Here is a 13,074-nt window from a genome sequence, read left to right on the forward strand (position 1 = left end):
GCCACTCTATGCCCAACACCGACATAGGTACTGGAGCCACAGAACTGGACAAAACAACCATGATATCTGTGCTTTTAAGGAATATGCAGTCTAGCAAGGACACCAGACCGTTAGCAATTTAGTCTTTTTTCTTTTCTCTTGGTCATTCTAGCTAAAGGTTTAACATTTTGTTGATTACAAAACAAAAACAAAAACAAAAAAGAAAAAACACAAAAAAAGCGACCAAATCTGTGGTATTACTGATTTTCTATACTGATTGTCTATTCTCTATTTTTCTCTCAAATTTTTTATTCCCTTGCCTCTTCTTATTTTAGGTTTAGTTTGCTCCTTTATTTCTAGTTTGTTAAGGTAGAAAGCTAGGTTGTTGATTGGATTTCCTATTTTATTTTTAATTTTTTTTTAACGTTTATTTATTTTTGAGACAGAGAGAGACAGAGCATGAACGGGGGAGGGTCAGAGAGAGAGGGAGACACAGAATCGGAAACAGGCTCCAGGCTCTGAGCCATCAGCACAGAGCCTGATGTGGGGCTTGAACTCACGAACCGCGAGATCATGACCTGAGCCGAAGTCGGACACTTAACCGACTGAGCCACCCAGGCGCCCCTGGATTTCCTATTTTAAATTATAGGCTATATGGCAATACATTTTCCTCTAGGAAATTCTTTCATTGCACCCTATAAGGGCTTTTTTTTCCTTTTGATGTTGTATGTTTATTTTTGTACATATTACGGTATTTTCTAACTCATCACGTGGTTTCTTCTTTGACCCATTGTTATTTAGGAATGTGTTGTTTAGTTTATACATATTTATGAGTTTTCCAAATTTCCTTCTGTTATTAATTGCTAATTTCATCCCATTATGGTCAGACAACATACTTTATATGACTCTAGTCATTTTAAACCAATTAAGACTTTTCTTAATGTGTTTTGACCTAACATATGGTCAATATGGAGAATATGTCCCCTTGAAAATAATTCTTGTCATTAAGTGAAACGTTCTATGGATGTTTGTTAAATCTAACTGGCTTATAGTGTTGTTTAAATCTTCCACCGTCTGGTTGTTATTCTGTTTAGTCTTATTTATTACAGAAATTGAGACACTGAAATCTCCAATTTTTGTCACTGAATTAATATTTTACTGAAACATAATTGACATACAATATGTTATTAGTTTAAGGAATATATCATGATTTGATATTTGTAAATATTGCAAAATGATCACCACTATACATCTAGTTAACATTTATCACCACCACACAATTATTAGTTTTCTTATGATGAGAACATTTAAGATTCACTCTCTTAGCAACTTTCAAATATACAATATAGTACTATTAATTAATCCAGCTACATTTAACGTAATAACTGGTTTGTTAGGGTTTAGGTCTCCTATTTTGCTATTTGTTTTCTATGTCTCAGATCTTATCGTACCTCTGCTTTCCATCACTGTCTTCTTTTGCGTTAAACAGATATTTTCTAGTGTGCAATTTAATTATTTTGATTCACTTTACTGTGCATTTTCCAAGTAATTCTCTTAGTGGTTGCCCTGGGGCTTATTATTCACATCCTGACTAATGACAATCCAGTTCCAGTTAATAAAAACTTACTTTCAATAGGATCCATAAAGTTTGCTCTTACATAGCTCTGTTCCCTGACCTTCCCTTTGTACTATTGTCATACAAGTTACATCGCTATGCACAAATTTGCAAGTTATACGTATATACAAATCTTTTGTTTCATGCAGTTGTCCTTTAAATAAGATAGGAGAAAATAGAATTATAATAAAAATATATTTATGCCCTGCCTTTTATATTTATCTATATAGTTACCTTTACCAATGGTCTTAATTTTTTTCATGTGAATTCAAATTGCTATCTAGTGTTTTTCATTTTAGCCTGAAGGACTCTCTTCAGCATCCTTGTGTGGCAAGTCTGATAGTAACCAATTCTCTTACTTTCTATTTATCCGGCAATGTCTTCCTCCTCTCCTTTATTTTTGAATGATAGTTTTTATGGATATCGAATTCTTGGTTGAAATTTCTTTTAGCACTTTGGATTTTGAATATGTCACGCACTGTTTTTCTGGCCACATGTTTTCTCTTCCTTTTTTATTTCTTTTTTAATTTTTTTAATGTTTATTCATTTTTGAGAGACAAAGAGAGACAGAGCGTGAGCAGGGGAGAGGCAGAGAGAGAGGGAAACAAAGAATCTGAAGCAAGCTCCAGGTTCTGAGCTGTCAGCACAGAGCCCGACATGGGGCTAGAACCCACGAACTGCAAGATCATGACCTGAGCCGAAGTCGGACACTTAACCGACTGAAGCACCCAGGCACCCCTGGCCTCCATGTTTTCTAGTGAGAAACCAGCTAATCAACATTCTTTTATTTCTTTAAATATGTTTGCTTTTGTCCTTTGAAAATATTTAAAACATCTGATCTAAAGTGTTTGCCCTTAATCTCTGCTTTCACAGAGCCTTAAGTTTAGTCAGATGGAAGAATTTAGGGTCTTCTCGGGTCTTTCTTGGGTGTCTTCACAACCCTACACATGTGTACAGAATTCTATGTTTTTAGCAATATGTTTGACTTTTCCAAGACCCTCTATACCCCAAATTTCACTCATAACTTTTTGTCAATCTTTCCTTTGCCCTAACTCTTACTGCCACCTCAGTCAGCAACAATGTTCAGCAACTGGGTTCAATGGTTTTTGACAAATGCCCCTGGAGAATATCTGCTTTCACTAAGCAAGCTCTGTTTGATGATTGCAAGTCAAATAAAGACATGCCCTATAGGCAGGAATTTCCAGAAAAATGCCTGATAGTTCAAAGAATGACTACTCTGAAAGTTTTCTTTTGAGGACTTCCAAATTCTTCCTGTCCCCTCTGGTTCCTGTTAGGCTACTATTTTCCCCAGCTATTGTAGTTGAAAGACTGTTGGTTTTCAAGATTACTCTGAGGCTGAGAAGAAAGAGATGGGAAAAGAACAAATCAAAACACCCCAAATATCGCTGTTCTTTATGAGATTCATCTATTTCCTTGAGTAAATTATTTTAGATTTTTGTCACTCTTTGGTCAATTCCCAGCATCTTGAAAAAATTGGTATTGGTAACAAATTTTGTTATTGGTCTTGTTGATTTTGTGAGGGGATAGCTTTCTGTAGGTCTCAATGCCACCCTCCCTGCTGATATCTGGCCAGACAAATTAAACAAATAATTATGATAAAATATGCTTAGTATTTTGATAGGAAAAAATTTTAAAAAGCTATAGAAGCATATATTGGGGAATGTGCTTTAGTATCAATGTAGCTCTATGAAAAAATTAACATTAATATGAAAAGTAAAAAAATGAGCAGAAAGCTTCCAGGTGAATAAGGCAGGAGAAAGCCTTTTTATTATCATTATTTAAAAAAAATTATTTATTTATTTTTGAGAGAGAAAAAGTGTAAGTGGGGAGGAGCAGGGAGAGAGAGAGAGAGGGAGAGAGAATCGCAAGTATGCTCCACACTGTTAGTGCAGACCCCAATGTGGGACTCAAACCCACAAACCGTGAGATCATGACCTGAGCTGAAGTTGGACACTTAACTGACCAAGCCACCCAGGCATCCTAAAAACTTTTTAGATAGGGGCAGCTGGTACAAGTCTCATAGATGAGAGGAAGGATGGTCCAGTCAAGGAACTGACAAAAATTCAGGAAGCTGGATGAGAGCAGGACTCAAGAGTGAAGCAAGAAACAAAGAACCAAATAAATACTGCTAAATAATCTAGAATCATTCTAACCGTAGTGGGAAGTCTCTAACATGCTATAAACCGGTGACTGAGATCAGATGTTCATTTTTAGAAGTATCATTCGGGCAGGCTAACTAATACAGTGTGGTTGGAGTGAGCTGTTACCATAGAGAGATTATTATATTCAAGACTAGTGCAGTGGCAGTAGAAATGAAGGAATGTCATGGAATTAAAGACCTGTTGATAAAAGTAGTCTGATAGATTGGATGAGAGAATTTAAGGAGAGAAGGTACAGAGTCAGAGTCAGGAGCCATCCCCATGTTTTGATTCACAGGGCAGTATTCCTTAAATAGAGTCGAGAATGAAGGTTCAACAAGGACTTTAATAGATATTTGGAAATAGACATCTTACTAAAGTCATACCTTTCTGTACTCACTCTAAATGTACATGGACTAAATGCTCCAATCAAAAATGATAATACGGTAGCAGAATTGATAAGCAAACAGGACTCATCTGTACACTACTTACAAGAGAGTCATTTTCGACCTGAAGACACCTGAAGATTGAAAGTAAGGGGATGGAGAAACACCTGTCATGCTAGTGGTCATCCAAAGAAAGCTGGAGTAACCATACGTATATCAGACTAACTAGATTTTCAAACAAAGACTGTAACAAGAGATGAAGAAGGGCATTGTATCATCATTAAGAGGTCTATCCACCAAGAAGATCTAACAGTTGTAAATATTTATGCCCCCTAGGTGGAATACCCAAATATATAAATCAATTAATCACAAACATAAAGAAACTCACTGATAATAATATCATTATAGTAGGGGACTTCAACACCCCCCCTTGCAGCAAAGGACAGATCATCTAAGCAGAAAATCAACAAGGAAACAAGGGCTTTGAAGGACACACTGGGCCAGATGGACTTAACAGATATATTCAGAACATTTCATCTAAAGCAGCAGAATACACATTCTTCTCAAGTGCACATGGAATGTTCTCCATAACAGATCACATACTGGGTCAAAAATCAGCCCTCAATAAGTATAAAAAGACTGAGATAATATCTTGCACACTTTCAGACCACAACACTATGAAACTCAAAATCAACCATGAGAAAAAATGTCGAAAGACCAGGAATACTTGGATATTAAAGAACATCCTACTAAAGAATGAATGGGTTAAGCAAGAAGTTAGGAAATTTAAGAGTACATAGAAAGCCAATGAAAATGAAAACACGACAGCCCAAAACCTCTGGGATATCACAAAGGTGGCCATAAGAGGGAAGTATATAGCAATCCAGGCCTTTCTAAAGAAAGAAGTAAGGTCTCAAATACACAACCTAATTTTACACCTAAAAGAGCTGGAAAAAGAACAGCAAAAAAAACTCAAAACTGGCAAAAGAAGGCAAATAATGAAGATTAGAGAAGAAATCAGTGATAGAGAAATTTAAAAAAAACCAGTAGAACAGATCAATGAAACTAGGATCTGGTTCTTTGAAAGAATTAATAAAATTGATAAACTGCTAGCCAGACTGATCAAAAAGTAGAAGGAAAGGACCCAGATAAATAAAACCGTAAATGAAAGAGGAGATCACAACCAACACTGCAGAAGTACATACAAAAATAATAATATGAACAATGATATGCCAACAAATTGGGCAATCTGGAAGAAATGTACAAAATCCTAGAAACATATAAACTATCAAAATGGAAACAGGAAGTAATCGAAAATTTGAACAGACCCGTAACCAGTAAAGAAATTGAATCAGTAGTCACAAATCTCCCTAGAAACAAGAGTCCAGGGCCGGATGGCTTTCCAGGGGAATTCTACCAAACATTTATAGAAGAGTTAACACCTATTCTTTTGAGGCTGTTCCAAAAAATAGAAATGGAAGGAAAACTTCCAAACTCATTCTAAGAGTCCAGCATTACCTTGATTCCAAAACCAGACAAAAAAGGAGAAACCACTAAACCACTAAAAAGGAGAACTACAGACAGATTTCCCTGATGAACAAGGACACAAAATTTCTCTACAAGATACCAGCCAAGTGGATCCAACAATACATTAAAAGAATTATTCACCATGATCAAATGGGATTTATTCATGGGATGCAGAACTGGTTCAATATCTGCAAATCAAACAATGTGATACATCACATCAATAAAAGAAAGGATAAGAATAGCATGATCCTCTCAATAGATGCAGAAAAAGCATTTGACAAAATACAGCATTCGTTCCTGATAAAAACCCTCAAGAAAGTAGGGATAGAAGGACCATAACTTAACATCATAAAGGCTATATACAAAAGACCCACAGCTAATATCATCAATGGCGAAAACCTGAGAGCTTTCCCCCTAAAGTCAGGAACATGACAGGGATGTCCACTGTTATTCAACATAGTGTTGGAAGTCCTAGCCTCAGCAATCAGACAACAAAAAGAAGTAAAAGTCATCCAAATTGGCAAGGAGGAAGTCAAACTTTCACTATTTGCGGACATGATACTCTACATGGAAAACCCAAAAGACTCCACCAAAACACCGCTAGAATTGTTACATGACTTCAGCAAAGTTGCAGGGTACAAAATCAATGTACAGAAGTTGGTTGCATTTCTATACATCGGTAATGAAGCAGCAGAAAGAGAAATCAAGGAATCGGTCCCATTTACAGTTGCACCAAAAACTATAAAATACTAGGAATAAACCTAACCAAAGAGGTGAAAAATCTATACACTGAAATCTACAGAAAGCTTATGAAAGAAATTGAAGAAGACACAAAGAAATGGAAAAACATTCCATGCTCATGGATTGGAAAAAAAAATATTGTTAAAATGTTGATACTACCCAAAGCAATCTACATATTCAATGCAATCCCTATCAAAATAACACCAGAATTTTTCACAGAGCTAGAACAAACAATCCAAAAATTTGTATGGAACCACAAAACCCCCAAATAGCCAAATAATGTTGAAAAAGAAAACGAAAGCTGGAGGCATCACAATTCTGGACTTCAGGACATATTACAAAGTTGTAATCATCAAGACAGTATGGTACTGACACAGAAACAGACGCATAGAATAGATCAAGGGAACAGAAGAGAAAACCCAGAAACGGACCCACATACATATGGCTAACTAATCTTTGACAAAGCAGGAAAAAATATCCAGTTGAAAAAAGACATTGTCTTCAGCAAATGGTGTTGGGAGAAACTGGACAGCAACATGCAGAAGAATGAACTTGGGCTACTTTCTTACACCATACACAAAAATAAACTCAAAATGGGTGAAAGACCTAAACATAATACAGGAAGCCATCAAAATCCTAGAGGAGTAAAGAGGCAACAACCTCTTTGACCTCAGCCATAGAAACTTCTTAGACATGTCTCCTGCGGCAATGGAAACAAAAACAAAAATGAACTACCGGGACCTCATCAAGATAAAATCTTCTGCACAGCAAAGGAAATGATCAGCAGAACTAAAAGGCAACAGAATGGGAGAAGATATTCACAAATGACATAAGTGATAAAGGGTTAGTATCAAAAATCTATAAATAACTTAATCGAGCTGGTGTAATCACTCTGGAAAACAGTATGGAGGTTCCTGAGAAAATTGAAAATACAACTATCCTATGACCCAGCAATTGTGCTACTAGGTATTTATCCAAAGGATATAAAAATGCTAATTGAAAGGGGCACAGGCTCCCCAATGTTTATAGCAGCCCTATTGACAATAGTCAAAGTATGGAAAGAGCCCAAATGTCCATCAACAGGTGAATGGATGAAGAAGAAGTCACACACACACACACACACACACACACACACACACACAGAGGAATATTGCTCAGCCATGAAAAAGAATGAAATCTTGCCATTTGTAACAACATGGATGGAACTAGAGTGTATTACGCTAAGCGAAATAAGAGAAAGACACATGTGATTTAACTCATATATAGAATTTAAGAAACAAAACAAGAATGTATGGGAAAGGAAGCAAAAATAATATAAAAACAGAGAGGGAGACAAAAGGTAACAGACTCTTAAATACAGAAAACAAACTGAGGGTTGCTCGCGGGGTGTTGGTGGGTGGGTGAGCTAAATGGTTGATGGGCGTGAAGGAGGACCCTTGTTGGGTTGAGCACTGAATATTATATGCAAGTGATGAATCACTGAATTGTACTCTTGACAATTATTATGACACTATATATGAAGTCATTATTACACTATGTATGCTAACTAACTTGGATTTTAATTAAAAAAACAAAAGAAAAGAAAAGGAAAGGGCAAGGGCCTGTCTTCTCTAACTTCTGGTTTAGAAAGTGACTTCTCATCCGCAGTGAATGCAGTGGTGTATTTTCATTCTGGACTGAGGCACTCATTCCCTCCGCTGTCCAGGAGTTGGCAACTGAAGGCTTTAGCTGAACCTCTGTGGTATGACTTTCAGTCGAAGGGCCCCACCTTCTCAAAGTCATACCCTCTGTCAGGACCGACTGAAGCGAATGACCGGTTCATGTGAGACTACAGACGCTTGGACCTCCCGCCTTATGCCGGGACAAATTGAAAGGGGCCTCTCGGCTCCAGAGTTCCCTGTGGTGCCCGCTAAAGCTTTTGTTGGGACTGAATCACAGTTCAAAGGTTTCCTCTGCCCAGACAGAGGTTTTGATTTTGAAACACCTCCCTAATTAACACCCTGCATGCACACCCCTATCTGAGAGTCTGGCTCTTGAGGAACATTACCTACAACACAATCAGAAGAAATAGCAGGAACATATCCTCGGAAAAAAGTAGAGCTCCATCCTTGATCTATTAATTTTTTGAATGATGCATGCAATCTTTACTCCTTAGGAGCTAGTACTACAAAGGAATGAGCAAATGTAGAATTTTTCTGCAGCCCCTATCTTGACAACAGCCGCTTTTCCAACTCCCTCCTTGACTGTGACATTTTGGAGGGATAATTACAACGAATATTTTGGCTCTTCAGTAAACACATGGAAATGAATCTTTTGCATGAAATCTATCATATTTGCAGAAGCCACAAAAATTACTCCTACGAAAGGAAAGCGAAAATGGGTCTGTTTACTGAGATCAGAGTGTGTAGGTTCATATTTCATCTTATCAGCAGTTGCATTTGCCCATTTTTAAGTAGTCACTTTAAACAGGGGAACGGTATACTCTGGCTGACAACCTCCTAAGACCATATTATGTGAGCCAAATATTTTTACAAAGACACAGAAAGGAAGAGGATATGAAGACATAATTTATCAGTATGACTATCATAGCTGAGACTATTTTCATTGACCACATGAGTGATTGATTAAAATGGTAGGTGTACCGAATTGAATGTGATTGAATGGTAACGTCAATGAGTACCCAGTATCCACAAGTACAACAAAGCAGATCCAATATTAATTTAATGAATAAAATAGGAAGCATCTTTATTTGTCCAGGCTTTCAACTCCGAAGCACTAGTGTCCTAAGCTTCTCAATAAAAAACAGACAAGTAAGCACCGTAAGCGGAAAAGACGAGTGCCATGATTCCTGCCCTGGAGGTCTACAGTCTAATTTTAGATTATAAGCCTCATATAGAAATCATTTTACCTGTAAAAACGTAATTGTAAAATGATATAATTACACAATATGGTAAAAGGGAGAGATCTAATAATAAGCCTTGCTAGGGGACCGCAGGATAAACTAGTACATAATGAATTTAACAATCTTAGTTTCAGTGTTGAAACAGTTTTTCAACCGGCCAGATTTTAGGAAAGCCTACCTTTCTCTTTTCATTAAAGTCTTAGAATTCATTTGCAGCTAAGTAAGGATGTAACGCCCCACATCTGTTTCCTTTACACGTTTCTTTTGATTTGACCACAAAAACTACGTAATTTATGGGAAGTCAATTTAACTTACTTACTTAGAAACAAGAAGTTACAAAATTTCAGGGGTATTTTTTAGGGGTACTGGAAGTTTATAACTTTATTTTGGGTTTAAGAAAAATAATTATTTAATTAAGGTCATGGTTTATGGCTTTTTTTTTTTTTTGGAGGGAGAGAGAGAGGGTGTGAAAATAATTATTTAATTAAGGTCATAGTTTATAACTTATTTTTTGGGGGAGGGAGAGAGAGAGGGTGCGAGTGAATGAGGGGCAGAGAGAGAGAGAGAAGAGAGAAGTGGGGATCACCCAAAGCAGGGCTCATGCTCACCCAAGCTCACCCAATGTGGGACTCACACTTAACAACTGAGCCACCCAGGCACCCTGTTCTTATTAGTATAAGAGAACCCTGATACAAAATGTATGTCAAACTAGCAAATAACTGAATTAATTTTAAAGAAGATAAAAAATGAGAACATTACCAAAGAGTATACATATAGAACCCCATGTACCTTAAAATTCAGCGGAGCAAAAAATTTCAAGTGGACTGGGATTGCAAAATTCTTTTTATGACAGCAGGATCGCCTGTGCATCATGTCAGTAGTGAAATCAGTGTCTCCTGTCATAGCTATGTGACTTGACTAATATCATGTGGCTACTCCTTTGCAATTAAATCCACTTTTCTGTTATACTATAGCCAAATAGCACCTGAATAGATCCATTTAGTTGAGGCATAGCATAAAAGCATGTTGAAATGTTTCATTGTGAAGATATATACAATTCTGAACAAGTTTTTATCGCATTCCAACTTACACTGTATCTGTCAGCAAATGACCCTCATGTTGCCAAACCAATGACTGATTCTCTGTTCTTATCTGCTTAACCCATCGGCAGGTGATGACCTTGTAGATTTTCTCTTTCTCTTCCTTCCTCCCTTACCCCTCTCTCTCTAGCCTCTCCTTCTCTTCCCAACCCCATCTCTTTCTTTCTTCCTCTCCCTCATTTTCCTCTATTTGGCTTGCATAAAACTTTCCAAGTCACTGACAATCCCTTCTATTTCTTCTTCAGAACTCTTTCTACCTTCTTTCATTTCCTTACATCCACTCTCCACATCGACTTCTTAGGTGACCCCATCTAGCCCTTTGGCATTAATATTATCCATATTCTTATAACCTATATATTTTTAGCCATGATCTCTTTGCTACATTCCATACTTATCTATCAACTGTATATTCACTCTCTCTGCTTCAATGTCAGATAGACACCATGAACTTAAAATGTTCAAAACTAATATTGAAATTTTGCCTTTCGTACCAAATTATTCTCTAGTTTTTCATATCTCAATGGTATTTTCATCCTAGTAACTGAACCTAAAAAATACTCAGTCATTTCTGTCTCTTTTCCTTTTCTTTTTTTAAAAACTAATTATTTATTTTGAGAGAGAGAGAGAGAGAGAGTGAACAAGAGGGAACAAGTGAGGGGCAAGAAAGAGGGAGAGAGAGAATCCCAAGCAAGCTCCACACTGCCAGTACAGAGCCTGATACAGGGCTCGACCTCACGGACCATGAGATCATGACCTGAGCCTAAATCAGAAGCCGGATGCTTAACTGACTGAGCCATCGAGGCTCTCTGCTCCTCTTTTCTTTTTCGTGAACTCTACATTGAACCTATCTATGAGTTTTTGGGTCCTTCCATACATACAGAATCCATCTGCAGTTCTGTCACTGCACTGTCACTCTGGCCTGTCACTGTAATAAGGTTTTAATTGGGATCTTTCTGTTTCTGCCCTTGCAGAAATTGCAAAGCAATTCCTTATTTTTATACCTTTTTTTTTATGCTCTATTTTTCTTCAGGGCACTTGCTCACCATCCGAATTGCTTTGCATTTTTTTTTTTTACTTTATTTCATTCTTATTGCCACCTCCTGCCATTTGAATGTAAGCAGCATGACATTAACAGTTTTGTTATATCCACTGGAACGTTGACGGGCAGACAATTGGCGTTCAAACAGTATTTGTTGAGTTAATGAATAAATCAATGTGTGTGTAGGGTAGGAAGCGACGAAGCGAGTCTCTCGCAGTGGTCCTACTAGAAAAACCGTTCATAAAGGACTTCCTTGAATCGTGCGGGAGATTTCTTCCAGGCTTTGCATTTGGACTACAGGAGTGCCCAGGAAAGAATCAGGCACTTCTGAGGTAGTGTGCAGGTACCAACGCCAAGAAATAATACGCAGAGCCTTATAACTTTGGGGCACCAAGAATTCTTTGGGTTGTACCCTGCTTTGAAAGGTACATGACATGGTAGTTCTCAAGAGCTTCATTTCCAATGGTTCATTTATATACCCAGCTTGAGCTTGCTGAAAAGTCTCCTGCTCTTCCCCTCCCCCCCGGCCCAGACAGATGGAATTGGTAGTATCTTGGGAGGGAGTCTAGCCTGAACAATCAAAATGTTTCCTAGAGTTTGTATCATATTGATTCCTCTGGCATCGGTTAACCACCAAACATTTATCATGATTTAAATTTGCATTCTCAAGACTTTCCATGTCTTGTCCAAAAGAGAATAATGGAGAGTCACGGAACAGTGGTATATAGACCACCGAGACACTGTGAAGATGAATCCATTGGACTTTACATGGCTTTTAGGCAGATCTACCTGACCAAAAATGTTGTCTTCACATCCCGTCTGATCATTCAAAAATTTAAAATTCAGCTGAAACCCAGATGGTGATTGTTTTTTAGTTTATGAAAACCTGACTCTACCGCTGTTAATCTTCCCATGTGAAATTTGTGTAAAAGTTCTTGGTTTCATATTGACTTTCTTGGTTTTTTTTTTTAATTAGTCATATTTGTAACTATAATAAGTGGTTTTCTATGTGATCTGATTTGACAGTGGAGGATTTATGCAGATTGCTCTTTTCCTAAGCCTGCATCGAAATTTCACACTCACTGGTGAGATTTCTTTTGTTAATTTCCTCCAATAAGTATTTCCATATATATATAAGTAGTCCAGAATTATATCTCAATTCACTGGGTTAGTCCTAATTTTTATATCTTTTTAAACAAACAAACAAGCAAAGAATAGACTAATCCCAGGATACTGAATAAATTAAAACTAGACATAGGTTTGTTTTATTTTTTCACTGCTCCTTTGATCTCAGTTCAAAACAATATAAAACATTCAAATAGTATCTGGACTGGCTGGTTTCAGACCTCGGCTAATAAATTTTCTTTCTTCTTTTGCAAAAATGTTCCACCACACTTTTTGGGTTCGTGGAACTAAATGTTTCAGTTTACAATTAGGCCACTGTTTCAAAAAGCAGGGGGTGGGGAGTGGGTGGGGCAAGTAATCAGTCTTTTGACTATTCTTATATCATGAGCAAAAGTCATCGACTGTAATGAGATGAGCTCTCATGCTAACTTCATTATTTAACTTGAGCTGTGTTAAAAGTTCATGTTCCACTGTTTTCTCGGTAGAATATGACACAGGAAG

This window comes from Lynx rufus, unplaced genomic scaffold, assembly GCF_022079265.1.
Source record: "Lynx rufus isolate CCGP_SWC_20201006 ecotype Redwood Valley unplaced genomic scaffold, mLynRuf1.p SCAF_7, whole genome shotgun sequence".
NCBI lineage: Eukaryota > Metazoa > Chordata > Mammalia > Carnivora > Felidae > Lynx > Lynx rufus.